The following is a 27,805-nucleotide window of genomic DNA, read 5'->3' on the forward strand; positions in this document are numbered from 1 at the left end:
CCCAATATACCACCAAATGGTTGACAGTTTACTAAATATGCATAAGTATATACTTTTTTTTATGGATTGGCAAAAGAAAAATTCACTTGATGCTTTTGACTCAGGCAATTGACATCAATCAGATAATGGAACCATGGTATTTAAAAGAACCTGAGAAGATGGGCTCGTCTGCGATTTAATCCCAGGACCTCTCGCACCCTAAGCGAGAATCCTACCCCTATACCAACGAGCCTACTGTTCATGTATTTTCATGTAAACTAATGAAATTGGAAGTGAAACTGTTGGAATACATTAGTATTTTAAAATACTATCAGATAATTGAACTAAGCACTTTTAAAGAACCTGAGAAAACAGGCTCATCCAGGATATGAACCTGGGACCTTTTGCACCCGAAGCAAGAATCATACACCCTGACCAACAAGCCACTAGCCAAATAATTTCTTATTCAGTTTTTAACATTTTTAAAGTAAAACTCTAATTATTTAAGAAAAAATGCAAATAACTGGAGAAAACACACAAATTCATTTAATGAAGATGAAACATTTTAAAAATAACATAACAACTTAAAACAAAAAATGTGTATGTAGCATTGCAAAAATAATAACTTAAGGTTACTTGTTATCCAAGTATGTATATTAGAAATGTGCAGTGCCAATATTTAGAGGTCCCAATAGAGTTTGGAGTTTTTTTGATAGTTGGAACCTAAGACTTGTCACATACTGTGTGCACCTCAAGCATGCAGACCCAGAAGAAAGACAAAATAAACACCTGCAATTTATTGTTGATCTTTTTGTTAGTCATAATGATACTATTCTTTTAAGCCACTCAGGGTTATTTAAAAAAAAGAAAGGTAAGAGAAAAACCTGTAATTTCATTTTGACAGTTTTTTGTTTGTCAAAATTAGACTTTTAAGCCACTCAAGGTTACTTAGACAAAATGGAATCTATAGTTTACCCAATATACCACCAAATGGTTGACATTTTACTAAGTATGCATAAGTATATACCTTTAAAAGATGGGCTCATCCGGAATTTGTTTCGGGGATCTCTCGCACCCTAAGCAAGAATCAACTGTGCATGTCTATTTTATGTATATTAATGAAATTGTAAGTAAAACTGTTTGTATACATTAGTGAGTATTTTAAAATGCTATTAAATACTATCAGATATTAAGGACTTTAAAAGTACATGAAGAGATGGGCTCGTCCGGGATTTGAACCCGGGACCTCTCGCACCCGAAGCGAGAATCATACCCCTAGACCAACGAGCCATCTGTCTAAAGTTTTCTCATTCAGATTTTACCATTTTAAAGCAAAACTCAAATTATTTAATAAAAAAAATGCAATAAGCTGGAAAAAAGATGTTACATTTTAAAAATACCATAACATTTTAAAAAAATTATTTGTAGCATAGCTAAAATGTTTCCTTAAGGTCAATTTTTGGTCCAAGTATGCATATTTGGAAATTTCAGTGCCAAGATTTATGGGTTCCTATAGAGTTTTAACTTTTCTAATAGCTGGAACCTAAGACTTGTTTCATACTGTGTGCAACTTAAGCATACAGACCAAGAAGAAATAAAAAAACAAAAACCTGCAATTAATTGTTGACCTTTTTGTTTGTCAAAAAGAGACTATTCTTTTAAGCCACTCATTGTTTCTTAGAAAAAAGCAAGGTAAGAGAAAAACCTGGAATTTTTATTTTGACTGTTTTTTATTTGTCAAAATGAGACTTCTTTGAAGCCACTCAAAGTTACTTAGACAAAATGGAATCTACAGTTTACCCAATATACCACCAAATGGTTGACAGTTTACTAAATATGCATAAGTATATACTTTTTTTTATGGATTGGCAAAAGAAAAATTCACTTGATGCTTTTGACTCAGGCAATTGACATCAATCAGATAATGGAACCATGGTATTTAAAAGAACCTGAGAAGATGGGCTCGTCTGCGATTTAATCCCAGGACCTCTCGCACCCTAAGCGAGAATCCTACCCCTATACCAACGAGCCTACTGTTCATGTATTTTCATGTAAACTAATGAAATTGGAAGTGAAACTGTTGGAATACATTAGTATTTTAAAATACTATCAGATAATTGAACTAAGCACTTTTAAAGAACCTGAGAAAACAGGCTCATCCAGGATATGAACCTGGGACCTTTTGCACCCGAAGCAAGAATCATACACCCTGACCAACAAGCCACTAGCCAAATAATTTCTTATTCAGTTTTTAACATTTTTAAAGTAAAACTCTAATTATTTAAGAAAAAATGCAAATAACTGGAGAAAACACACAAATTCATTTAATGAAGATGAAACATTTTAAAAATAACATAACAACTTAAAACAAAAAATGTGTATGTAGCATTGCAAAAATAATAACTTAAGGTTACTTGTTATCCAAGTATGTATATTAGAAATGTGCAGTGCCAATATTTAGAGGTCCCAATAGAGTTTGGACTTTTTTTGATAGTTGGAACCTAAGACTTGTCACATACTGTGTGCAACTCAAGCATGCAGACCCAGAAGAAAGACAAAATAAACACCTGCAATTTATTGTTGATCTTTTTGTTAGTCATAATGATACTATTCTTTTAAGCCACTCAGGGTTATTTAGTAAAAAGAAAGGTAAGAGAAAAACCTGTAATTTCATTTTGACAGTTTTTTGTTTGTCAAAATTAGACTTTTAAGCCACTCAAGGTTACTTAGACAAAATGGAATCTATAGTTTACCCAATATACCACCAAATGGTTGACATTTTACTAAGTATGCATAAGTATATACCTTTAAAAGATGGGGTCATCCGGGATTTGTACCGGGGATCTCTCGCACCCTAAGCAAGAATCAACGAGCCCACTGTGCATGTCTTTTTTATGTATATTAATGAAATTGTAAGTAAAACTGTTTGTATACATTAGTGAGTATTTTAAAATGCTATTAAATACTATCAGATATTAAAAGTACATGAAGAGATGGGCTCGTCCAGGATTTGAACCCGGGACCTCTCGCACCCGAAGCGAGAATCATACCCCTAGACCAACGAGCCATCTGCCTAAGGTCTTCTCATTCAGATTTTACCATTTTTAAAGTAAAACTCAAATTATTTAATAAAAAAATGCAATAAGCTGGAAAAAAAGATGTTACATTTTAAAAATACCATAACTGTTTAAAAAAATTATTTATAGCATAGCTAAAATGTTTCCTTAAGGTCAATTTTTGGTCCAAGTATGCATATTTGGAAATTTCAGTGCCAAGATTTATGGGTTCCTATAGAGTTTTAACTTTTCTAATAGCTGGAAATAAAGACTTGTCTCATACTGTGTGCAACTTAAGCATACAGACCAAGAAGAAAGAAAAAAACAAAAACCTGCAATTAATTGTTGACCTTTTTGTTTGTCAAAAAGAGACTATTCTTTTAAGACACTCATTGTTTCTTAGAAAAAAGCAAGGTAAGAGAAAAACCTGTAATTTCATTTTGACTGTTTATTATTTGTCAAAATGAGACTTCTTTGAAGCCACTCAAAGTTACTTAGACAAAATGGAATCTACAGTTTACCCAATATACCACCAAATGGTTGACAGTTTACTAAATATGCATAAGTATATACTTTTTTTTATGGATTGGCAAAAGAAAAATTCACTTGATGCTTTTGACTCAGGCAATAGACATCAATCAGATAATGGAACCATGGTATTTAAAAGAACCTGAGAAGATGGGCTCGTCTGCGATTTAATCCCAGTACCTCTCGCACCCTAAGCGAGAATCATACCCCTATACCAACGAGCCTACTGTTCATGTATTTTCATGTATACTAATGAAATTGGAAGTGAAACTGTTGGAATACATTAGTATTTTAAAATACTATCAGATAATTGAACTAAGCACTTTTAAAGAACCTGAGAAAACAGGCTCATCCAGGATATGAACCTGGGACCTTTTGCACCCGAAGCAAGAATCATACACCCTGACCAACAAGCCACTAGCCGAATAATTTCTTATACAGTTTTTAACATTTTTAAAGTAAAACTCTAATTATTTAAGAAAAAATGCAAATAACTGGAGAAAACACACAATTTCATTTAATGAAGATGAAACATTTTAAAAATAACATAACAACTTAAAACAAAAATGTGTATGTAGCATTGCAAAAATAATAACTTAAGGTTACTTGTTATCCAAGTATGTATATTAGAAATGTGCAGTGCCAATATTTAGAGGTCCCAATAGAGTTTGGACTTTTTTTGATAGTTGGAACCTAAGACTTGTCACATACTGTGTGCAACTCAAGCATGCAGACCCAGAAGAAAGACAAAATAAACACCTGCAATTTATTGTTGATCTTTTTGTTAGTCATAATGATACTATTCTTTTAAGCCACTCAGGGTTATTTAGAAAAAAGAAAGGTAAGAGAAAAACCTGTAATTTCATTTTGACAGTTTTTTGTTTGTCAAAATTAGACTTTTAAGCCACTCAAGGTTACTTAGACAAAATGGAATCTATAGTTTGCCTAATATACCACCAAATGGTTGACATTTTACTAAGTATGCATAAGTATATACCTTTAAAAGATGGGCTCGTCCGGGATTTGTACCGGGGATCTCTCGCACCCTAAGCAAGAATCAACGAGCCCACTGTGCATGTCTTTTTTATGTATATTAATGAAATTGTAAGTAAAACTGTTTGTATACATTAGTGAGTATTTTAAAATGCTATTAAATACTATCAGATATTAAAAGTACATGAAGAGATGGGCTCGTCCGGGATTTGAACCCGGGACCTGTCGCACCCGAAGCGAAAATCATACCCCTAGACCAACGAGCCATCTGCCTAAGGTCTTCTCATTCAGATTTTACCATTTTTAAAGTAAAACTCAAATTATTTAATAAAAAAATGCAATAAGCAGGAAAAAAAGATGTTACATTTTAAAAATACCATAACTATTTAAAAAAATTATTTATAGCATAGCTAAAATGTTTCCTTAAGGTCAATTTTTGGTCCAAGTATGCATATTTGGAAATTTCAGTGCCAAGATTTATGGGTTCCTATAGAGTTTTAACTTTTCTAATAGCTGGAACCTAAGACTTGTCTCATACTGTGTGCAACTTAAGCATACAGACCAAGAAGAAAGAGAAAAACAAAAACCTGCAATTAATTGTTGACCTTTTTGTTTGTCAAAAAGAGACTATTCTTTTAAGACACTCATTGTTTCTTAGAAAAAAGCAAGGTAAGAGAAAAACCTGTAATTTCATTTTGACTGTTTTTATTTGTCAAAATGAGACTTCTTTGAAGCCACTCAAAGTTACTTAGACAAAATGGAATCTACAGTTTACCCAATATACCACCAAATGGTTGACAGTTTACTAAATATGCATAAGTATATACTTTTTTTATGGATTGGCAAAAGAAAAATTCACTTGATGCTTTTGACTCAGGCAATTGACATCAATCAGATAATGGAACCATGGTATTTAAAAGAACCTGAGAAGATGGGCTCATCTGCGATTTAATCCCAGTACCTCTCGCACCCTAAGCGAGAATCATACCCCTATACCAACGAGCCTACTGTTCATGTATTTTCATGTATACTAATGAAATTGGAAGTGAAACTGTTGGAATACATTAGTATTTTAAAATACTATCAGATAATTGAACTAAGCACTTTTAAAGAACCTGAGAAAACAGGCTCATCCAGGATATGAACCTTGGACCTTTTGCACCCGAAGCAAGAATCATACACCCTGACCAACAAGCCACTAGCCAAATAATTTCTTATTCAGTTTTTAACATTTTTAAAGTAAAACTCTAATTATTTAAGAAAAAATGCAAATAACTGGAGAAAACACACAATTTCATTTAATGAAGATGAAACATTTTAAAAATAACATAACAACTTAAAACAAAAAATGTGTATGTAGCATTGCAAAAATAATAACTTAAGGTTACTTGTTATCCAAGTATGTATATTAGAAATGTGCAGTGCCAATATTTAGAGGTCCCAATAGAGTTTGGAGTTTTTTTGATAGTTGGAACCTAAGACTTGTCACATACTGTGTGCAACTCAAGCATGCAGACCCAGAAGAAAGACAAAATAAACACCTGCAATTTATTGTTGATCTTTTTGTTAGTCATAATGATACTATTCTTTTAAGCCACTCAGGGTTATTTAGAAAAAAGAAAGGTAAGAGAAAAACCTGTAATTTCATTTTGACAGTTTTTTGTTTGTCAAAATTAGACTTTTAAGCCACTCAAGGTTACTTAGACAAAATGGAATCTATAGTTTACCCAATATACCACCAAATGGTTGACATTTTACTAAGTATGCATAAGTATATACCTTTAAAAGATGGGCTCATCCGGAATTTGTTTCGGGGATCTCTCGCACCCTAAGCAAGAATCAACTGTGCATGTCTTTTTTATGTATATTAATGAAATTGTAAGTAAAACTGTTTGTATACATTAGTGAGTATTTTAAAATTCTATTAAATACTATCAGATATTAAGGACTTTAAAAGTACATGAAGAGATGGGCTCGTCCGGGATTTGAACCCGGGACCTCTCGCACCCGAAGCGAGAATCATACCCCTAGACCAACAAGCCATCTGCCTAAGGTCTTCTCATTCAGATTTTACAATTTTTAAAGTAAAACTCAAATTATTTAATAAAAAAATGCAATAAGCTGGAAAAAAAGATGTTACATTTTAAAAATACCATAACTATTTAAATAAATTATTTGTAGCATAGCTAAAATGTTTCCTTAAGGTCAATTTTTGGTCCAAGTATGCATATTTGGAAATTTCAGTGCCAAGATTTATGGGTTCCTATAGAGTTTTAACTTTTCTAATAGCTGGAACCTAAGACTTGTCTCATACTGTGTGCAACTTAAGCATACAGACCAAGAAGAAAGAAAAAAACAAAAACCTGCAATTAATTGTTGACCTTTTTGTTTGTCAAAAAGAGACTATTCTTTTAAGCCACTCATTGTTTCTTAGAAAAAAGCAAGGTAAGAGAAAAACCTGTAATTTCATTTTGACTGTTTTTTATTTGTCAAAATGAGACTTCTTTGAAGCCACTCAAAGTTACTTAGACAAAATGGAATCTACAGTTTACCCAATATACCACCAAATGGTTGACAGTTTACTAAATATGCATAAGTATATACTTTTTTTATGGATTGGCAAAAGAAAAATTCACTTGATGCTTTTGACTCAGGCAATTGACATCAATCAGATAATGGAACCATGGTATTTAAAAGAACCTGAGAAGAAGGGCTCGTCTGCGATTTAATCCCAGGACCTCTCGCACCCTAAGCGAGAATCATACCCCTATACCAACGAGCCTACTATTCATGTATTTTCATGTATACTAATGAAATTGGAAGTGAAACTGTTGGAATACATTAGTATTTTAAAATACTATCAGATAATTGAACTAAGCACTTTTAAAGAACCTGAGAAAACAGGCTCATCCAGGATATGAACCTGGGACCTTTTGCACCCGAAGCAAGAATCATACACACTGACCAACAAGCCACTAGCCAAACAATTTCTTATTCAGTTTTTAACATTTTTAAAGTAAAACTCTAATTATTTAAGAAAAAATGCAAATAACTGGAGAAAACACACAATTTCATTTAATGAAGATGAAACATTTTAAAAATAACATAACAACTTAAAACAAAAAATGTGTATGTAGCATTGCAAAAATAATAACTTAAGGTTACTTGTTATCCAAGTATGTATATTAGAAATGTGCAGTGCCAATATTTAGAGGTACCAATAGAGTTTGGACTTTTTTTGATAGTTGGAACCTAAGACTTGTCACATACTGTGTGCAACTCAAGCATGCAGACCCAGAAGAAAGACAAAATAAACACCTGCAATTTATTGTTGATCTTTTTGTTAGTCATAATGATACTATTCTTTTAAGCCACTCAGGGTTATTTAGAAAAAAGAAAGGTAAGAGAAAAACCTGTAATTTCATTTTGACAGTTTTTTGTTTGTCAAAATTAGACTTTTAAGCCACTCAAGGTTACTTAGACAAAATGGAATCTATAGTTTACCCAATATACCACCAAATGGTTGACATTTTACTAAGTATGCATAAGTATATACCTTTAAAAGATGGGCTCATCCGGAATTTGTTTCGGGGATCTCTCGCACCCTAAGCAAGAATCAACTGTGCATGTCTTTTTTATGTATATTAATGAAATTGTAAGTAAAACTGTTTGTATACATTAGTGAGTATTTTAAAATGCTATTAAATATTAAGGACTTTAAAAGTACATGAAGAGATGGGCTCGTCCGGGATTTGAAACCAGGACCTCTCGCACCCGAAGCGAGAATCATACCCCTAGACCAACGAGCCATCTGCCTAAGGTCTTCTCATTCAGATTTTACCATTTTTAAAGTAAAACTCAAATTATTTAATAAAAAAATGCAATAAGCTGGAAAAAAAGATGTTACATTTTAAAAATACCATAACTATTTAAAAAATTTATTTGTAGCATAGCTAAAATGTTTCCTTAAGGTCAATTTTTGGTCCAAGTATGCATATTTGGAAATTTCAGTGCCAAGATTTATGGGTTCCTATAGAGTTTTAACTTTTCTAATAGCTGGAACCTAAGACTTGTCTCATACTGTGTGCAACTTAAGCATACAGACCAAGAAGAAAGAAAAAAACAAAAACCTGCAATTAATTGTTGACCTTTTTGTTTGTCAAAAAGAGACTATTCTTTTAAGCCACTCATTGTTTCTTAGAAAAAAGCAAGGTAAGAGAAAAACCTGTAATTTCATTTTGACTGTTTTTTATTTGTCAAAATGAGACTTCTTTGAAGCCACTCAAAGTTACTTAGACAAAATGGAATCTACAGTTTACCCAATATACCACCAAATGGTTGACAGTTTACTAAATATGCATAAGTATATACTTTTTTTATGGATTGGCAAAAGAAAAATTCACTTGATGCTTTTGACTCAGGCAATTGACATCAATCAGATAATGGAACCATGGTATTTAAAAGAACCTGAGAAGATGGGCTCATCTGCGATTTAATCCCAGTACCTCTCGCACCCTAAGCGAGAATCATACCCCTATACCAACGAGCCTACTGTTCATGTATTTTCATGTATACTAATGAAATTGGAAGTGAAACTGTTGGAATACATTAGTATTTTAAAATACTATCAGATAATTGAACTAAGCACTTTTAAAGAACCTGAGAAAACAGGCTCATCCAGGATATGAACCTGGGACCTTTTGCACCCAAAGCAAGAATCATACACCCTGACCAACAAGCCACTAACCAAATAATTTCTTATTCAGTTTTTAACATTTTTAAAGTAAAACTCTAATTATTTAAGAAAAAATGCAAATAACTGGAGAAAACACACAATTTCATTTAATGAAGATGAAACATTTTAAAAATAACATAACAACTTAAAACAAAAAATGTGTATGTAGCATTGCAAAAATAATAACTTAAGGTTACTTGTTATCCAAGTATGTATATTAGAAATGTGCAGTGCCAATATTTAGAGGTCCCAACAGAGTTTGGCGTTTTTTTGATAGTTGGAACCTAAGACTTGTCACATACTGTGTGCAACTCAAGCATGCAGACCCAGAAGAAAGACAAAATAAACACCTGCAATTTATTGTTGATCTTTTTGTTAGTCATAATGATACTATTCTTTTAAGCCACTCAGGGTTATTTAGAAAAAAGAAAGGTAAGAGAAAAACCAGTAATTTCATTTTGACAGTTTTTTGTTTGTCAAAATTAGACTTTTAAGCCACTCAAGGTTACTTAGACAAAATGGAATCTATAGTTTACCCAATATACCACCAAATGGTTGACATTTTACTAAGTATGCATAAGTATATACCTTTAAAAGATGGGCTCATCCGGAATTTGTTTCGGGGATCTCTCGCACCCTAAGCAAGAATCAACTGTGCATGTCTTTTTTATGTATATTAATGAAATTGTAAGTAAAACTGTTTGTATACATTAGTGAGTATTTTAAAATGCTATTAAATACTATCAGATATTAAGGACTTTAAAAGTACATGAAGAGATGGGCTCGTCCGGGATTTGAACCCGGGACCTCTCACACCCGAAGCGAGAATCATACCCCTAGACCAACGAGCCATCTGCCTAAGGTCTTCTCATTCAGATTTTACCATTTTTAAAGTAAAACTCAAATTATTTAATAAAAAAATGCAATAAGCTGGAAAAAAGATGTTACATTTTAAAAATACCATAACTATTAAAAAAAATTATTTGTAGCATAGCTAAAATGTTTCCTTAAGGTCAATTTTTGGTCCAAGTATGCATATTTGGAAATTTCAGTGCCAAGATTTATGGGTTCCTATAGAGTTTTAACTTTTCTAATAGCTGGAACCTAAGACTTGTCTCATACTGTGTGCAATTTAAGCATACAGACCAAGAAGAAAGAAAAAAACAAAAACCTGCAATTAATTGTTGACCTTTTTGTTTGTCAAAAAGAGACTATTCTTTTAAGCCACTCATTGTTTCTTAGAAAAAAGCAAGGTAAGAGAAAAACCTGTAATTTCATTTTGACTGTTTTTTATTTGTCAAAATGAGACTTCTTTGAAGCCACTCAAAGTTACTTAGACAAAATGGAATCTACAGTTTACCCAATATACCACCAAATGGTTGACAGTTTACTAAATATGCATAAGTATATACTTTTTTTATGGATTGGCAAAAGAAAAATTCACTTGATGCTTTTGACTCAGGCAATTGACATCAATCAGATAATGGAACCATGGTATTTAAAAGAACCTGAGAAGATGGGCTCATCTGCGATTTAATCCCAGTACCTCTCGCACCCTAAGCGAGAATCATACCCCTATACCAACGAGCCTACTGTTCATGTATTTTCATGTATACTAATGAAATTGGAAGTGAAACTGTTGGAATACATTAGTATTTTAAAATACTATCAGATAATTGAACTAAGCACTTTTAAAGAACCTGAGAAAACAGGCTCATCCAGGATATGAACCTGGGACCTTTTGCACCCAAAGCAAGAATTATACACCTTGACCAACAAGCCACTAACCAAATAATTTCTTATTCAGTTTTTAACATTTTTAAAGTAAAACTCTAATTATTTAAGAAAAAATGCAAATAACTGGAGAAAACACACAATTTCATTTAATGAAGATGAAACATTTTAAAAATAACATAACAACTTAAAACAAAAAATGTGTATGTAGCATTGCAAAAATAATAACTTAAGGTTACTTGTTATCCAAGTATGTATATTAGAAATGTGCAGTGCCAATATTTAGAGGTCCCAATAGAGTTTGGAGTTTTTTTGATAGTTGGAACCTAAGACTTGTCACATACTGTGTGCACCTCAAGCATGCAGACCCAGAAGAAAGACAAAATAAACACCTGCAATTTATTGTTGATCTTTTTGTTAGTCATAATGATACTATTCTTTTAAGCCACTCAGGGTTATTTAAAAAAAAGAAAGGTAAGAGAAAAACCTGTAATTTAATTTTGACAGTTTTTTGTTTGTCAAAATTAGACTTTTAAGCCACTCAAGGTTACTTAGACAAAATGGAATCTATAGTTTACCCAATATACCACCAAATGGTTGACATTTTACTAAGTATGCATAAGTATATACCTTTAAAAGATGGGCTCATCCGGAATTTGTTTCGGGGATCTCTCGCACCCTAAGCAAGAATCAACTGTGCATGTCTATTTTATGTATATTAATGAAATTGTAAGTAAAACTGTTTGTATACATTAGTGAGTATTTTAAAATGCTATTAAATACTATCAGATATTAAGGACTTTAAAAGTACATGAAGAGATGGGCTCGTCCGGGATTTGAACCGGGGATCTCTCGCACCCTAAGCAAGAATCAACGAGCCCACTGTGCATGTCTTTTTTATGTATATTAATGAAATTGTAAGTAAAACTGTTTGTATACATTAGTGAGTATTTGTATACATTAGTGAGTATTTTAAAATGCTATTAAATACTATCAGATATGAAGAGATGGGCTCGTCCGGGATTTGAACCCGGGACCTCTCGCACCCGAAGCGAGAATCATACCCCTAGACCAACGAGCCATCTGTCTAAAGTTTTCTAATTCAGATTTTACCATTTTAAAGCAAAACTCAAATTATTTAATAAAAAAAATGCAATAAGCTGGAAAAAAGATGTTACATTTTAAAAATACCATAACATTTAAAAAAAATTATTTGTAGCATAGCTAAAATGTTTCCTTAAGGTCAATTTTTGGTCCAAGTATGCATATTTGGAAATTTCAGTGCCAAGATTTATGGGTTCCTATAGAGTTTTAACTTTTCTAATAGCTGGAACCTAAGACTTGTTTCATACTGTGTGCAACTTAAGCATACAGACCAAGAAGAAATAAAAAAACAAAAACCTGCAATTAATTGTTGACCTTTTTGTTTGTCAAAAAGAGACTATTCTTTTAAGCCACTCATTGTTTCTTAGAAAAAAGCAAGGTAAGAGAAAAACCTGGAATTTTTATTTTGACTGTTTTTTATTTGTCAAAATGAGACTTCTTTGAAGCCACTCAAAGTTACTTAGACAAAATGGAATCTACAGTTTACCCAATATACCACCAAATGGTTGACATTTTACTAAGTATGCATAAGTATATACCTTTAAAAGATGGGCTCATCCGGAATTTGTTTCGGGGATCTCTCGCACCCTAAGCAAGAATCAACTGTGCATGTCTTTTTTATGTATATTAATGAAATTGTAAGTAAAACTGTTTGTATACATTAGTGAGTATTTTAAAATTCTATTAAATACTATCAGATATTAAGGACTTTAAAAGTACATGAAGAGATGGGCTCGTCCGGGATTTGAACCCGGGACCTCTCGCACCCGAAGCGAGAATCATACCCCTAGACCAACAAGCCATCTGCCTAAGGTCTTCTCATTCAGATTTTACAATTTTTAAAGTAAAACTCAAATTATTTAATAAAAAAATGCAATAAGCTGGAAAAAAAGATGTTACATTTTAAAAATACCATAACTATTTAAAAAAATTATTTGTAGCATAGCTAAAATGTTTCCTTAAGGTCAATTTTTGGTCCAAGTATGCATATTTGGAAATTTCAGTGCCAAGATTTATGGGTTCCTATAGAGTTTTAACTTTTCTAATAGCTGGAACCTAAGACTTGTCTCACACTGTGTGCAACTTAAGCGTACAGACCAAGAAGAAAGAAAAAAACAAAAACCTGCAATTAATTGTTGACCTTTTTGTTTGTCAAAAAGAGACTATTCTTTTAAGCCACTCATTGTTTCTTAGAAAAAAGCAAGGTAAGAGAAAAACCTGTAATTTCATTTTGACTGTTTTTTATTTGTCAAAATGAGACTTCTTTGAAGCCACTCAAAGTTACTTAGACAAAATGGAATCTACAGTTTACCCAATATACCACCAAATGGTTGACAGTTTACTAAATATGCATAAGTATATACTTTTTTTATGGATTGGCAAAAGAAAAATTCACTTGATGCTTTTGACTCAGGCAATTGACATCAATCAGATAATGGAACCATGGTATTTAAAAGAACCTGAGAAGATGGGCTCATCTGCGATTTAATCCCAGTACCTCTCGCACCCTAAGCGAGAATCATACCCCTATACCAACGAGCCTACTGTTCATGTATTTTCATGTATACTAATGAAATTGGAAGTGAAACTGTTGGAATACATTAGTATTTTAAAATACTATCAGATAATTGAACTAAGCACTTTTAAAGAACCTGAGAAAACAGGCTCATCCAGGATATGAACCTGGGACCTTTTGCACCCAAAGCAAGAATTATACACCTTGACCAACAAGCCACTAACCAAATAATTTCTTATTCAGTTTTTAACATTTTTAAAGTAAAACTCTAATTATTTAAGAAAAAATGCAAATAACTGGAGAAAACACACAATTTCATTTAATGAAGATGAAACATTTTAAAAATAACATAACAACTTAAAACAAAAAATGTGTATGTAGCATTGCAAAAATAATAACTTAAGGTTACTTGTTATCCAAGTATGTATATTAGAAATGTGCAGTGCCAATATTTAGAGGTCCCAATAGAGTTTGGAGTTTTTTTGATAGTTGGAACCTAAGACTTGTCACATACTGTGTGCACCTCAAGCATGCAGACCCAGAAGAAAGACAAAATAAACACCTGCAATTTATTGTTGATCTTTTTGTTAGTCATAATGATACTATTCTTTTAAGCCACTCAGGGTTATTTAAAAAAAAGAAAGGTAAGAGAAAAACCTGTAATTTCATTTTGACAGTTTTTTGTTTGTCAAAATTAGACTTTTAAGCCACTCAAGGTTACTTAGACAAAATGGAATCTATAGTTTACCCAATATACCACCAAATGGTTGACATTTTACTAAGTATGCATAAGTATATACCTTTAAAAGATGGGCTCATCCGGAATTTGTTTCGGGGATCTCTCGCACCCTAAGCAAGAATCAACTGTGCATGTCTATTTTATGTATATTAATGAAATTGTAAGTAAAACTGTTTGTATACATTAGTGAGTATTTTAAAATGCTATTAAATACTATCAGATATTAAGGACTTTAAAAGTACATGAAGAGATGGGCTCGTCCGGGATTTGAACCCGGGACCTCTCGCACCCGAAGCGAGAATCATACCTCTAGACCAACGAGCCATCTGTCTAAAGTTTTCTCATTCAGATTTTACCATTTTAAAGCAAAACTCAAATTATTTAATAAAAAAAATGCAATAAGCTGGAAAAAAGATGTTACATTTTAAAAATACCATAACATTTTAAAAAAATTATTTGTAGCATAGCTAAAATGTTTCCTTAAGGTCAATTTTTGGTCCAAGTATGCATATTTGGAAATTTCAGTGCCAAGATTTATGGGTTCCTATAGAGTTTTAACTTTTCTAATAGCTGGAACCTAAGACTTGTTTCATACTGTGTGCAACTTAAGCATACAGACCAAGAAGAAATAAAAAAACAAAAACCTGCAATTAATTGTTGACCTTTTTGTTTGTCAAAAAGAGACTATTCTTTTAAGCCACTCATTGTTTCTTAGAAAAAAGCAAGGTAAGAGAAAAACCTGGAATTTTTATTTTGACTGTTTTTTATTTGTCAAAATGAGACTTCTTTGAAGCCACTCAAAGTTACTTAGACAAAATGGAATCTACAGTTTACCCAATATACCACCAAATGGTTGACAGTTTACTAAATATGCATAAGTATATACTTTTTTTTATGGATTGGCAAAAGAAAAATTCACTTGATGCTTTTGACTCAGGCAATTGACATCAATCAGATAATGGAACCATGGTATTTAAAAGAACCTGAGAAGATGGGCTCGTCTGCGATTTAATCCCAGGACCTCTCGCACCCTAAGCGAGAATCCTACCCCTATACCAACGAGCCTACTGTTCATGTATTTTCATGTAAACTAATGAAATTGGAAGTGAAACTGTTGGAATACATTAGTATTTTAAAATACTATCAGATAATTGAACTAAGCACTTTTAAAGAACCTGAGAAAACAGGCTCATCCAGGATATGAACCTGGGACCTTTTGCACCCGAAGCAAGAATCATACACCCTGACCAACAAGCCACTAGCCAAATAATTTCTTATTCAGTTTTTAACATTTTTAAAGTAAAACTCTAATTATTTAAGAAAAAATGCAAATAACTGGAGAAAACACACAATTTCATTTAATGAAGATGAAACATTTTAAAAATAACATAACAACTTAAAACAAAAAATGTGTATGTAGCATTGCAAAAATAATAACTTAAGGTTACTTGTTATCCAAGTATGTATATTAGAAATGTGCAGTGCCAATATTTAGAGGTCCCAATAGAGTTTGGACTTTTTTTGATAGTTGGAATCTAAGACTTGTCACATACTGTGTGCAACTCAAGCATGCAGACCCAGAAGAAAGACAAAATAAACACCTGCAATTTATTGTTGATCTTTTTGTTAGTCATAATGATACTATTCTTTTAAGCCACTCAGGGTTATTTAGTAAAAAGAAAGGTAAGAGAAAAACCTGTAATTTCATTTTGACAGTTTTTTGTTTGTCAAAATTAGACTTTTAAGCCACTCAAGGTTACTTAGACAAAATGGAATCTATAGTTTACCCAATATACCACCAAATGGTTGACATTTTACTAAGTATGCATAAGTATATACCTTTAAAAGATGGGGTCATCCGGGATTTGTACCGGGGATCTCTCGCACCCTAAGCAAGAATCAACGAGCCCACTGTGCATGTCTTTTTTATGTATATTAATGAAATTGTAAGTAAAACTGTTTGTATACATTAGTGAGTATTTTAAAATGCTATTAAATACTATCAGATATTAAAAGTACATGAAGAGATGGGCTCGTCCAGGATTTGAACCCGGGACCTCTCGCACCCGAAGCGAGAATCATACCCCTAGACCAACGAGCCATCTGCCTAAGGTCTTCTCATTCAGATTTTACCATTTTTAAAGTAAAACTCAAATTATTTAATAAAAAAATGCAATAAGCTGGAAAAAAAGATGTTACATTTTAAAAATACCATAACTGTTTAAAAAAATTATTTATAGCATAGCTAAAATGTTTCCTTAAGGTCAATTTTTGGTCCAAGTATGCATATTTGGAAATTTCAGTGCCAAGATTTATGGGTTCCTATAGAGTTTTAACTTTTCTAATAGCTGGAAATAAAGACTTGTCTCATACTGTGTGCAACTTAAGCATACAGACCAAGAAGAAAGAAAAAAACAAAAACCTGCAATTAATTGTTGACCTTTTTGTTTGTCAAAAAGAGACTATTCTTTTAAGCCACTCATTGTTTCTTAGAAAAAAGCAAGGTACAGATGTAGCCACCTTTATCTTGAGTGGCCGCGGCGGTTGGCCCGTTCGACCATACGCAGCGCACTGTGGCGTAGCGAGGCGCGCATAGCCACAGAGAGGCTATCTAATCGCACGGAGACAGACATTTGACGTTTGGCGTTACCTTTACGTGTAATACCTGCGATCAGCCACCAGATGTCGCTTTTTACAATCACCACTGCGCATGCGTGTGGTCTCCCGTAAAATACAATACTGACATACATAATAAGGACTACTTTACTAAGGCGTCTCATTACGCTGCATACAGCAAATACTGTACTCATTACGCTGCATTATTTAATACAGTACTGTACAGTATATACAGTACGACACCGACGCAAATACAGTAGTACAGCATACAGTATATGATCCATCTACAATACTTTATGAATACTGTATGTGAGCGTCCGAGTCCCGCAGACAAAACACAGTACTGTAAAACCAGTAGTGTACACTGTCGCAAATGGATGTGTGTTACAAGTTCACTATTGCCTCTCAAGATTAGGAATTTTCTACAGTATGTTATCGTCTTAATCCCGTAGCCATTACAGCATAATCAAAACCAACGGATTTATACATTTGTCTGCGGCGAAGTGGTGAAGTGTTTTGCTTCCTATACTCAGAGTCCAGGGTTCGATTCCTTAAGTACTAATGCATGTTACTGTAGTTTTTTTCACACTTTATTATTTTTTTTATTCACCCCCACCTCGTGGCAGGCAGCAGTTGGGTATGGAATGAGAAATGGCATAAGCTGTGCAGGCTACGGGGCGATGCTGAAGGAGCGTCACAATCCCCTAGCCAAAATACACAGATACTGTAAGCGTATACTGTAAGATACTGTAAGCGTGAGATACTGTATTGAGCTAGGGGATTGTGACGCTCCTTCAGCATTGCCCCCTGAACTGTGAAATGTACAGTATGCCATATTGTATCTCACTACATATCCGAGCGCTGCCACGTGCTGGGAGTTCACGGTCGGCGGCCATTTTGTCAGGTTGCTAAGCGATCCAGCTCGGTATACCGTAATGTGCATAGACCTCGCTTATCCCAATGTAATTGAGCTAGGGGATTGTGACGCTCCTTCAGCATCGCCCCGTAGCCTGCACAGCTTATGCCATTTCTCATTCCATACCCAACTGCTGCCTGCCACGAGGTGGGGGTTCAGGAGGTGGGGGTTCATGGGTAGTGGTCGTTTTGACAGTGTGCTATGCGATTGAGTCCGGTGTACCGTAATACTGTATGCAATCCTACAGTAGCTTATCCCTCCCCTGTGTATTTTGGCTAGGGGATTGTGACGCTCCTTCAGCATTGCCCCCTGAACTGTGAAATGTATGCCATATTGTATCTCACTACATATCCGAGCGCTGCCACGTGCTGGGAGTTCACGGTCGGCGGCCATTTTGTCAGGTTGCTAAGCGATCCAGCTCGGTATACCGTAATGTGCATAGACCTCGCTTATCCCAATGTAATTGAGCTAGGGGATTGTGACGCTCCTTCAGCATTGCCCCCTGAACTGTGAAATGTATGCCATATTGTATCTCACTACATATCCGAGCGCTGCCACGTGCTGGGGGTTCACGGTCGGTGGCCATTTTTAGTGTGCATAGAACTCGCTTATCCACATAGGCCCCTGTGTTTTTAACTACTATATTGAGATGCACATTTCTAGGCCTACAGTATTTAATATACAGTAAGCAGCATTGTTGTTAGGCAATAATTGAAGAATTTACATACAGTACTGACATGTACTGTATGTAATGCTTGTACATCATGTCAGTCGACCCTTATGCTGTACACTACTGTAAGTCTCACAGGGCCCATGCACTTCCAAGGAGGGTTATTTACTGTACTGTATCTGTTTCATACAGGAAACTAATTGCAGTCCATAACACTAATATTAAGCCCACTCCATTATCCACTCCTCCCCTGTGTATTAAACACCCCCTACCACCCTGGAAGTCATGTACCAGGGCCCCTTCATTCAGCACAATGCCCCCTTCTACAGTTTAGTGTTCTCCTTCCTGCCCCATCTGTGCAGTAAAGGAATAATTAGCAGAAATTATTTCTCCAGGTCCTACTGTACATACTGAGCGAAAGATAGAACCCCCCTATCCCCCGCGGAGCATCAAAGCTGCCGCTGATAGCTCCCCCCACCCCTTCCGCTGGTGAGTGGGTAGGGTCCCCAGTGCATTGCTGTGTCCAGGGGCCCACACTGCTGTTAAGATGGCTCTAGTAATTGAGCTAGGGGATTGTGACGCTCCTTCAGCATTGCCCCTGGACTGTACCATACTGTATCTCACTCCATATCCAAGCGCTGCCATGTGCTGGGAGTTCACGGTCGGTGGCCATTTTGTCAGGTTGCTAAGCGATCCAGCTCGGTATAACGTAATGTGCATAGACCTCGCTTATCCCGGTGTACTATGTGCAGTAGTACTGAATGATTGCTATCACTTGTGGTGAAACACCTATCTTATCAAATACAGTAACTACTGTACAGTATAGTTGTTCGCACAGGTGATGGTAATCATACTGTATATTTAAACTGAAGTCCGTAACAGAGGATTCTGTCCCTCCTGCAGAGGTTCTTGTTGGGAGGCACAGGGAAAAAAGGCAAATACTGTACAGTACTGTATTTGCACTTTACTGTTGTGCACTTTATTTGAAAATGTACAGTTGTTTGCTATTTTTAGCATGCTGTGCTTTACATGTTTTCTTATTGTGGTTTTTATATTTTTAGACAAAAGACAAAGAATGCAGACTACCAGATTTTACGGGAGTGCCAAAACCCACCCATCAGTGGCACAGAAACTTGCTGCAGTAGTCCCACAAAAGAAGAAGAAAACTGCCAAGGCGGCTCAGAAAGAAAATGTGGTGAAACCACGAAAAAATGCCAAGGCAAAGAATAATACGTTGGAGCTGATATGTGGTGTGGCAAATGATGTAATTGTTCCATCTCCTGCAGATCACAGTGTTCAGCCAATGAATCTGGAAATACCGGTGCTAGAGGACGTGACAAACACGCTGCATCAGGAAGCTTCTTTTTTGGACCATGTAGCCACCCCTGGACAAGAAGACATGACACATTCACCACGAAGAAGGTTGCATTTCACAGATGTGAACACCAAAGTGCAGGACTGCCAGTGTACCTGTCCTGTTTTACTAAAGGAGCTACTCAGTAAGGTGACCAATATGGAGTCAGAAGTTGGTGGACAGGTCAATCAGCTGCAGACCGATGTGGCTGGCCTTAAAGAAGGCATAAAGGAACAGATGGTAGAAGCCATGAAGAAAGTCATTGAACAAACGAGGGAAGAATGGCAAGTTGGAGTTTGCCGCACCATCATTGCAACACACCACCAAGCGGTTCAAGTCAGCGGCCTGGACGACCGAGGCCTGGAGGACCGCAGAGGAGGCCTGGAGGACCGCAGAGGAGGCCTGGAGGACCGCAGCGGACTGGACGAAATCAGCGGCATGGACGACCACAGAGGCCCTAGACTACGGAGCAAGTAATAGTCCAGATTGTACAGACTATGGGGCAATGCTGAAGGAGCGTCACAATCCCCTAGCTAAAATACACAGTATGCATATTATGGTACACCGGACTCGATGACATACTGTAGCACACTGGCAAAATGGCCGCCGCCCCTGAACCCTTGTGCAGGTTATGGGGCAATGCTGAAGGAGCGTCACAATCCCCTAGCCAAAATACACAGGGGAGGGATAAGCTACTGTAGGATTGCATACAGTATTACGGTACACCGGACTCAATCGCATAGCACACTGTCAAAACGACCACTTTGTGCAGGGTACGGGGCAATGCTGAAGGAGCGTCACAATCCCCTAGCTACAATACACAGGGGTGATAGAGATAATCGAGTGGCTGGAGGGGGGTCCCCTTGATTTAAGGGGCCCCCACTCCTCCAGGGTACTCCGGCCAGGTGTGACTAGTTGGGTATTTAATTCCATGGCCGCAGGGACCGGTATAAAAGTCTCCCCCGGCTGTGCATTATCTGTCCAGCTAGTGGAGCCCAGTGCTGATTCAAAAAATATGGGGAACCCCTACGCTTTTTTTGTCCCCCTTATTTTTTGCACCAGGACCAGGCGCAGAGCCCGGTGCTGGTTCTAAAAAGATGGGGGATCCCGTGTCCATTTTTTCCGTATTCCTGCCGGAATTCGACTGCAATTGCATATACAGTACTGTACCCCTTAATGTCACTGCTTACAGTATACAGTATTTAGACATGAGCTTGTGTACAGTATCTGTCATGAGGTGCTTTTTTCACTGACACTATAACTTTTTTCTATTGTGATATACTGTACAGAGGCGGCAAACTAGCGAAACGGGAATAATCAGCTTCTGCAGAATAAAATGAGATGCTACAGTACATGCCTATATTCTGTGAGTGACTGCGGCTCTATGAAATTAAATCAGAAAATTTAAATATGAAATGTATTACTAATGTGTGGCATTACTGTACTGTATGTGTACTGTATAAGGTGTACTACAATATTTTCTGGTGTAACATAAGGAAAGGGCACTACTGCATGGTCTAATGCAGTGGTTCTCAAACTTGGTCCTCAGGACCCCACACAGTGCATGTTTTGCAGGTAAACCAGCAAGTGCACAGATGTATTCATTACTAACTGACACATTTTAGAAGGTCCATACAGTAGGTGGAGCTAATTTTTTCACTTGTGATTCTGTGAGACCTGCAAAACCTGCACTGTGTGGGGTCCTGAGGACTGAGTTTGAGAACCTGTGGTCTAATGTAAATAAAGATGAATGTGGTGGGGTGTAATGTGAATAAGGGGCATTACTGTTAGGAGTAATGTGGTACTATGATATGATGTCATGAGAATAAGAGACACCACTGCATGATATAATGTGAATAAAGTTGCAGTACTGTGTTGTGTCATTTCATCTTCGGGTATTATTGTGTTACCATGCCCCTTCCCAGCAAGAACATACTGTACACTGTTTTGGGCTGGCACTAAATGTGCACATTGTTCTTATTTAGATTATAGGGGGTAGGAGCGCCAAAATGGGTGATGGTGCTGGGAAAGGGGTGCAGGGTTAGAGGCGGAACTACGTAGCATCTGTGCAAGAGGGCATCAGCCAAAATCTAGCCTAGGGCATCATGTTGGTCAGGTTTGGCTCTGATAATACTGTATACTGTACTCTTACTGTACTTTGCATTCAATACAGATACTGTTTGCACACAGGTTTTACATGAATCATTGGCAATGCTGCAGGAGTGTCTCATTAGGCAATCTAAAATATACCACGAGTATGGGTGGGGATACAGTAGGGAAGTTCTGTCACCATAAGCTGTCTGCTGTGTATAGCATATTTCCATCTGAGATGCATTTGTGTGTTTGTAATAAGAAAAAAACATTTTACTGTACATTTAGTGGATACAGTATTTCTCCCCCATAATGACGTATCATACTGTACAGGTACCCTCATGTACTGTACCGTACCATACTGTAAAATTGAATATTTATTGGAAAAACATCAATATTAATGTAAAAATAAAGTATTACAACATCCGATTCCATGTACTGCACTGATCAAAATGTACAGTACTCTTATTCAGGACTTATAAAACTGAAAATAACTGTTCATACAGTACACATCAATAACATTACTACTGTGTAATATTCTACATTAGTTTATGCAATAATCAGACAAAGGCAATTTTATCATTTTTTTTAATAATGCACCAATTTAAAATTTTAAACAGAAAATACAGAACTACATATTTGTGGCTTGACCATTTCTTTCAACTACAACAGGTAATACTTTATACAGGTGATTTATATAATTATTACAATGTTCAGGTGTGAGTACTTCTAGCCAAAATTTCTTTATCCCATCCACCAGTTGCTGTTTTGTTGTTGGCTTTGCAACACTCCTAACGTACCTCTTCAATTGAGCCCACACTAATTCGATTGGGTTCATGTCTGGTGATCTAATTAAAAAAAAAAAAGCGTATAGAAAAAATTAATTACATTACAGTAAATAGAGAAAATTAAACATACAATATTGTACTGTTTATTAAACAAAATTTTTTTTTACAGTACTAGAGTGCTATCCAAAATTTTACTTGTACACTGTTGAAATAATACTCACTCTGGTGGTGTGCGTTCCCAATTCATACCTTTCTCTTCCATAAATTTGGCTGAGGCGGAGTGTTTAGGATCATTGTCTTGGAATATCCTATGGTGAGTTGGGTAATATTTATTCACAAATGGCACCATACATTTCTCTACTATTGTTTCTTGGAAATATTTCTTATCCATGATTCCTACAGAAATCAAAAAATGTTGTTCATTAATAAGCAACTCCTTTTATTGTGCAGTTACACGTACTCTACAGTACAACATGTATTTTTACAGAACACAGGCACAGAATAAAGTATAGTACTGTACTGTACCTTCGAAAAATAATAGGGGACCAGCTCCTAATCGTGATATGCCTCCCCATACATGGATTTTCAATGGATGCTTTGGGCGTGGTTTTAAAGAGATATGGTTACGTTTCCTGAATGACATTCTGGAGAACCGCTCAAGGGCAACAGACGATTCATCTGTGAAAATGACATCATCAAATGTTTCACCACTCTCAATCCATCGCCGTGCCTGTTCCACTCTCTTTTCTTTATTCACATCTCTTATCATTGGAGATATCCTGTGAAGAGCCAAAAATAATGAAATCAGATACAGTTATGAAATTACAGATTTACAGATTACTGTATATACAGTAGACTGTATGTGCAGTATACTGTATTATATACCTACTGTATACATTAAACTGTACATACAGTACATTAAGTTACATACAGAGTAATATATATATACATACTGTACATACACACAAACACAGTATACAGTATACAGTATGTAATCATCACAATAAGCCGGCAATGCTTCATTGCTGTCTCTGAGTGCCTATACAGTAGGTATCTCTTTTGGGATAGAATACTGTATATACAGTATATACACACACACATACTGTATATAGTATAAAGTACACACTCTGTATAATGATTTATGGCATTATTATATCACGTATCAAGGGATTATTAACAGTGCATTTACTGTATGGTTTATACTGCTTTCAGTATTTTACCTTGTTGCGCCAAAGGTCCATCCCATTTTCCGTCGCATCCTTCTGATGCTGGTGGCCGATATGTCCAGGTCATACTTGGAATGGAGAATTCGTTTTATTTGCAGAGCAGTACGCTCATCATCCTCACGAGTTAGTTCCTCCACAATTTGTTGCACTCTCCTACAGTACAATACAGTATGAAAAATATGAATTCATGAACAGCACAATCACAGTTACAATTGATGAAGTTTTTATTTTATTTCAAAAAAATTGTTTATGGTATAAAGCAAGTCATTTAAACATTACAGTAGTGTACAGTACGTACCATGTGCATTTTGTAGGGAATACAAATCTGGGCGTTGTTCTCTCGAATGCATGATAGCGCACTGTTTCTAAAGTGACTATAATGCCACTTTCCTTGAGCCATGCATGGATCTCTTTGATGGTTTTATTTTCTTTTTTCATGTTGGCGATTATCTTGCTCATCGTTTTGTTGATAGTTACTGGCATGTTGTCCAACTATAATTCCTGTATGGAGAGAAAACATTTGTGAATACTGTAGTCTAAAATTTACACATCTGAAAATGCATAAGAGTTTTATGATAGAAGTTAATACTGTACATGTTTACTATCCAGTACCTGATGTTCAAATTTAAGTATTGTATACTGTACAGTACTGAAAATACAACTTCAGTGTTATGGACTGCAATTAGTTTCCTGTATGAAACAGATACAGTACAGTAAATAACCCTCCTTGGAAGTGCATGGGCCCTGTGAGACTTACAGTAGTGTACAGCATAAGGGTCGACTGACATGATGTACAAGCATTACATACAGTACATGTCAGTACTGTATGTAAATTCTTCAATTATTGCCTAACAACAATGCTGCTTACTGTATATTAAATACTGTAGGCCTAGAAATGTGCATCTCAATATAGTAGTTAAAAACACAGGGGCCTATGTGGATAAGCGAGTTCTATGCACACTAAAAATGGCCACCGACCGTGAACCCCCAGCACGTGGCAGCGCTCGGATATGTAGTGAGATACAATATGGCATACATTTCACAGTTCAGGGGGCAATGCTGAAGGAGCGTCACAATCCCCTAGCTCAATTACATTGGGATAAGCGAGGTCTATGCACATTACGGTATACCGAGCTGGATCGCTTAGCAACCTGACAAAATGGCCGCCGACCGTGAACTCCCAGCACGTGGCAGCGCTCGGATATGTAGTGAGATACAATATGGCATACATTTCACAGTTCAGGGGGCAATGCTGAAGGAGCGTCACAATCCCCTAGCCAAAATACACAGGGGAGGGATAAGCTACTGTAGGATTGCATACAGTATTACGGTACACCGGACTCAATCGCATAGCACACTGTCAAAACGACCACTACCCATGAACCCCCACCTCCTGAACCCCCACCTCGTGGCAGGCAGCAGTTGGGTATGGAATGAGAAATGGCATAAGCTGTGCAGGCTACGGGGCGATGCTGAAGGAGCGTCACAATCCCCTAGCTCAATTACATTGGGATAAGCGAGGTCTATGCACATTACGGTATACCGAGCTGGATCGCTTAGCAACCTGACAAAATGGCCGCCGCCCGTGAACTCCCAGCACGTGGCAGCGCTCGGATATGTAGTGAGATACAGTATGGCATACATTTCACACTCCAGGGGGCAATGCTGAAGGAGCGTCACAATCCCCTAGCTCAATTACATTGGGATAAGCGAGGTCTATGCACATTACGGTATACCGAGCTGGATCGCTTAGCAACCTGACAAAATGGCCGCCGACCGTGAACTCCCAGCACGTGGCAGCGCTCAAATATGGAGTGAGAGATGGTATACATTTTAAAATACACCGGGATAAGTTGTACAGGCCATGGAGCAATGTACAGGGACATTCATCATTTACGTATATAAATAATTGTAAACCGTAAATGAAAGAATTACCGGTCAAATACTGTATGACGAAACTGTGTCAATGAGCTGGAACAGTATGGCCTGTGAAGAAGTTTTCGAAGGCAGAAACGGAGAGCAAATTATCAGGAGATTTCTGAAAGGTCGGAGAAGATCCACACAGCAAGTCTGCTTACGAGGAAACAGCTTTGCAAAGTGGGTAGCTGGGCGGTGACTGAGACGCTCTTTTATTCACATTCACACAAAAGGAATTCTTATCGCTGTGATTGGTGCCAATATAGGCGCATTCATCCTTACACCAATCACAGAGCATACTGTACTTTTGAATGTGAATAAAAGAGCGTCTCAGTCACCGCCCGCTACCCACTTTGCAAATCTGTTTCCTCGTAGGCAGACTTGCTGTGTGGATCTTCTCCGACCTTTCAGAAATCTCCTGATAAGTTGCTCTCCGTTTCTGCCTTCAAAAACTTCTTCACAGGCCATACTGTTCCAGCTCATTGACACAGTTTCGTCATACAGTATTTGACCGGTAATTCTTTCATTTACGGTTTACAATTATTTATATACTGTACGTAAATGATGAATGTCCCTGTACATTGCTCCATGGCCTGTACAACTTATCCCGGTGTATTTTAAAATGTATACCATCTCTCACTCCATATTTGAGCGCTGCCACGTGCTGGGAGTTCACGGTCGGCGGCCATTTTGTCAGGTTGCTAAGCGATCCAGCTCGGTATACCGTAATGTGCATAGACCTCGCTTATCCCAATGTAATTGAGCTAGGGGATTGTGACGCTCCTTCAGCATTGCCCCCTGAACTGTGAAATGTATGCCATATTGTATCTCACTACATATCCGAGCGCTGCCACGTGCTGGGAGTTCACGGTCGGCGGCCATGTTGTCAGGTTGCTAAGCGATCCAGCTCGGTATACCGTAATGTGCATAGACCTCGCTTATCCCAATGTAATTGAGCTAGGGGATTGTGACGCTCCTTCAGCATTGCCCCCTGAACTGTGAAATGTATGCCATATTGTATCTCACTACATATCCGAGCGCTGCCACGTGCTGGGAGTTCACGGTCGGCGGCCATGTTGTCAGGTTGCTAAGCGATCCAGCTCGGTATACCGTAATGTGCATAGACCTCGCTTATCCCAATGTAATTGAGCTAGGGGATTGTGACGCTCCTTCAGCATTGCCCCCTGAACTGTGAAATGTATGCCATATTGTATCTCACTACATATCCGAGCGCTGCCACGTGCTGGGAGTTCACGGTCGGCGGCCATGTTGTCAGGTTGCTAAGCGATCCAGCTCGGTATACCGTAATGTGCATAGACCTCGCTTATCCCAATGTAATTGAGCTAGGGGATTGTGACGCTCCTTCAGCATTGCCCCCTGAACTGTGAAATGTATGCCATATTGTATCTCACTACATATCCGAGCGCTGCCACGTGCTGGGAGTTCACGGTCGGCGGCCATGTTGTCAGGTTGCTAAGCGATCCAGCTCGGTATACCGTAATGTGCATAGACCTCGCTTATCCCAATGTAATTGAGCTAGGGGATTGTGACGCTCCTTCAGCATTGCCCCCTGAACTGTGAAATGTATGCCATATTGTATCTCACTACATATCCGAGCGCTGCCACGTGCTGGGAGTTCACGGTCGGCGGCCATGTTGTCAGGTTGCTAAGCGATCCAGCTCGGTATACCGTAATGTGCATAGACCTCGCTTATCCCAATGTACTGTAATTGAGCTAGGGGATTGTGACGCTCCTTCAGCATTGCCCCCTGAACTGTGAAATGTATGCCATATTGTATCTCACTACATATCCGAGCGCTGCCACGTGCTGGGAGTTCACGGTC

At 36.9% G+C, this 27,805-nt stretch overlaps 10 non-coding genes across 10 annotated transcripts; all 10 read right to left on the reverse strand.

Annotated features, from left to right (window-relative positions):
• Positions 1-1,197: 1,197 nt before the first annotated feature.
• On the reverse strand, positions 1,198-1,269 carry TRNAP-CGG (transfer RNA proline (anticodon CGG)). Its single transcript has one exon. It is a non-coding gene; the product is annotated as a tRNA-Pro (tRNA).
• Positions 1,270-2,974: 1,705 nt separating this feature from the next.
• On the reverse strand, positions 2,975-3,046 carry TRNAP-CGG (transfer RNA proline (anticodon CGG)). The gene has a single exon. It is a non-coding gene; the product is annotated as a tRNA-Pro (tRNA).
• A 1,704-nt stretch (positions 3,047-4,750) lies between these two features.
• On the reverse strand, positions 4,751-4,822 carry TRNAP-CGG (transfer RNA proline (anticodon CGG)). Its single transcript has one exon. It is a non-coding gene; the product is annotated as a tRNA-Pro (tRNA).
• Positions 4,823-6,526: 1,704 nt separating this feature from the next.
• On the reverse strand, positions 6,527-6,598 carry TRNAP-CGG (transfer RNA proline (anticodon CGG)). The gene has a single exon. It is a non-coding gene; the product is annotated as a tRNA-Pro (tRNA).
• Positions 6,599-8,293: 1,695 nt separating this feature from the next.
• On the reverse strand, positions 8,294-8,365 carry TRNAP-CGG (transfer RNA proline (anticodon CGG)). The gene has a single exon. It is a non-coding gene; the product is annotated as a tRNA-Pro (tRNA).
• A 1,705-nt stretch (positions 8,366-10,070) lies between these two features.
• Positions 10,071-10,142, reverse strand: TRNAP-CGG (transfer RNA proline (anticodon CGG)). The gene has a single exon. It is a non-coding gene; the product is annotated as a tRNA-Pro (tRNA).
• A 1,892-nt stretch (positions 10,143-12,034) lies between these two features.
• Positions 12,035-12,106, reverse strand: TRNAP-CGG (transfer RNA proline (anticodon CGG)). The gene has a single exon. It is a non-coding gene; the product is annotated as a tRNA-Pro (tRNA).
• A 753-nt stretch (positions 12,107-12,859) lies between these two features.
• Positions 12,860-12,931, reverse strand: TRNAP-CGG (transfer RNA proline (anticodon CGG)). The gene has a single exon. It is a non-coding gene; the product is annotated as a tRNA-Pro (tRNA).
• A 1,705-nt stretch (positions 12,932-14,636) lies between these two features.
• On the reverse strand, positions 14,637-14,708 carry TRNAP-CGG (transfer RNA proline (anticodon CGG)). The gene has a single exon. It is a non-coding gene; the product is annotated as a tRNA-Pro (tRNA).
• A 1,705-nt stretch (positions 14,709-16,413) lies between these two features.
• On the reverse strand, positions 16,414-16,485 carry TRNAP-CGG (transfer RNA proline (anticodon CGG)). Its single transcript has one exon. It is a non-coding gene; the product is annotated as a tRNA-Pro (tRNA).
• Between the last annotated feature and the right edge of the window lie 11,320 nt (positions 16,486-27,805).

Source organism: Pseudophryne corroboree, unplaced genomic scaffold (genome assembly GCF_028390025.1).
Source record: "Pseudophryne corroboree isolate aPseCor3 unplaced genomic scaffold, aPseCor3.hap2 scaffold_1536, whole genome shotgun sequence".
Lineage (NCBI taxonomy): Eukaryota > Metazoa > Chordata > Amphibia > Anura > Myobatrachidae > Pseudophryne > Pseudophryne corroboree.